Here is a 2,987-nt window from a genome sequence, read left to right on the forward strand (position 1 = left end):
GTGTCATGCCACCACCACTCATGCATCTCGGCAGCTGCACACTAGTGGAGGTGATCAAGCACTACAAACTGATCTTTAGTCTTAACAAGGCTTTCGGTACTGCTTGTGATTACCTCTTATCCTTCGCCAGCATGTTCCAAATGTTCACAACTGTCAGCCTCCTACTCAAACACTGTACTCACGTTAAGCTGTCAATTTAGCTTCCTGGTTCATCATCAAGAAACATGACTCAACCTGATGTGTTCTCCCGTCATTTTCTGTCCATTATTAAATTAACTGCACACATGTCTATTCTCATATTGTTTTTCCAGTCTCAGAGGATGAACTATCCCTACTCTTTTTCAAGGCCAGTGCCTCCCCTATGCTTTCAATACCAGGCCTTCAGCAGGACCAGGACTGGGGCGAGGCAAGAGAGGTGCCCAGGGCACAAGATGTAAGGAGGCCCATCCTTGGATGCTGACTTTACACTTGTATGACCCTGGGAGCGACTGCATGCTTCAACTTTGTGCCTCGGAAGCTTAATTTGCCTCACCCTAATTTAGTTCTTGCCCTCAGCCTCCTCCAAAGGCCTGATTCATCATGCATCCACACTTCCTTTATTTTTAACCTCTCTCTACTACACATTCATTCTACTCATCCTACACAATGTGTTCAAGTCATGCTCTGTTTCTTTATATTGTGAATTTCACAAAATGCCTCTTTCTTCCATAGAGGTCATTACTGGTTTAAGACCTTTTGTAACTAGGCACTTATGATGGTTAATTTTATGTGTCAACTTGCCTGAGTTAAACAATGCCCAGAACGCTGGTAAAAAAAAAAAAAAAAAAAAAAAGTTATTTCTGGGCATGCCTGTGGGGGTGTTTCTGGAAGAGATTAGCATTTAACTTAATAGACTGAAAAAAGCAGATCCTCCTTCCCCAGTGTCATCAGGCATCATCCAATTCTTGAGGGCTTGAATAGAGCAGAATGGCATAAGAAAGGCTACTTCACTCCTTTCTTGAGCTAGGACATTCATCTTCTCCTGTCCAAGGACATCTGAAGTAGTGGTTCTCATACCTTCAGACTCAGACTAAATTACATAACTGGCTTTCCTGAGTCTCCAGCTTGCAGATGGCAGATTTTGGGACTTATCGACCTCCGTAATCATATAAGCCTATTCCCATAATAAATATCTCATATAAATTATATATTCTATTAGTTCTGTTTCTCTGGAAAATTCTGGCTAACACAGTAGTTAAATATGAATAGTTTTGGTCTTCAGTAATAGGAAGTAAATTTGGCTCTCCTACCTAGTCAACATTCTCTAATAGCAACTTTGTCATTAATAAGGATGATACTTGGGTTTCTTTGTGTCCTAGTCATTTGTCTCTTTCCCCTGAATTTATTCAGAATCTAGACAATGAAAAGGATTGCTATTTATTCAGCACTCCTCATAGTCCCCAACATCTACATTGCCTCCTAAACATGCTATTCTTTGTGTCTAGAATCAAAACATGACCCAATTTAAATCAATCAACTCCTATTCATCCTTCAAATCTCAGTTACTTTCTGAGAGAAGCCCTCCTCCAACCTGACCTGAAACTAGGTCACATATGCCTATGATAAGTTCCTCTAATGCTAGATACCTCTCATTTGCATGAATTAATGTGGTGGTAATTTTCTATTTATTTGTGTAATTATCTGATTATCTGTCTCTTCTATTAGCATGTAAGCTCTCCCTAAGAGGGCTGCTTTTACTCACCATATATCTGAAGTTCCTAGAACAATGCTTTGCACATTCACAGATGATGATCGCTGCACATTTTCTGAATGAATTACTGAATAACAAAGTTTAGATCTTACCTCCTCTAGAAAGCTTTCCCTAACAGGCCTAGACTGGGTGTCCCTCTTCTCTTTTCCACAGCAGAAGTGTGTTTCCATTTCATTTATCTGAGCACAAGGCACTATAACTGTTTATAACTTTGTCTCCATGACTATCTCCTGACCTTCTTGAAGGCAAGTGTTTAATTATATTCAACTTGGAATCTTTGTCTCCTATCACAGTCCCTTCTCGAGACAGATGAGTAGTAAACTTTTATTGAAGGAATGAAATTATATAGGCTTTGTTCCATAACAGAACTTGTAGTCTTTAAAAGTTAGGTAGCAACGAGAGTTGGTGAAAACAGTTTAGTAGGTCTGAGTGTGCACATCTAACTGCAGGAAGTTAACAAAGCTAACCCATGGAAAATTTCCTGATATTTATAGTTGATGGCATACGGCAGATGAGGTTATATGATAAGAAACCAAGTCTTTTACCTTCAGTAAATAACCAACTCCCAGGTGTCTTTTTTTTATCAAGATAGTTATGCAATTTTCACATATTTTTCAATTGCCTAAGTCAACGTCAGGTACCCAGAGAATAATCCCACTGCCAAAAGTAACGCAAATAAAATTTAATTTGTAAAAAGAAAGCCAGAAGAAAGTTTAAAAAAAAAAAAAACATAAAAGTGACATCATTCTTTCTGAAAAATATAAAGATTCCAAGATACATTCATCAAAAGCACAGGGACAAAAACACCTTTTCCAAATTCAAAATGTCATAACCATATCCAGAGAAAAGGTAGATACTAATATCAGAAGGCTGAAAATGTATAAATAGCACTATATGAAATTATTTTATATACATCCTATCATTTAAATTACAAAATCCCCACAAAAATATCATTATTGATTTAGTTTTATAAAAAGCAAAACTGAGGCTAAGGTGATTTTTGTTTTTTTGAGACGGAGTCTGCTCTGTCGCCCAGACTGGAGTGCAGGGGCTCGATCTCGGCTCACTGCAAGCTCCGCCTCCCAGGTTCAGGCCATTCTGCCTCAACCTCCCCAGTAGCTGGGACTACAGGCGCCCGGCAAGGCTAACGTGATTTAAGATAGCATAATTATTAACTTTGCGATTCAAACTTGCTATACTATATCATGCTGCCTCCCTAACAGTGAGAGTAACTCAA

Source organism: Colobus angolensis, unplaced genomic scaffold, assembly GCF_000951035.1.
Source record: "Colobus angolensis palliatus isolate OR3802 unplaced genomic scaffold, Cang.pa_1.0 Scaffold133, whole genome shotgun sequence".
Taxonomy (NCBI): Eukaryota; Metazoa; Chordata; class Mammalia; order Primates; family Cercopithecidae; genus Colobus; species Colobus angolensis.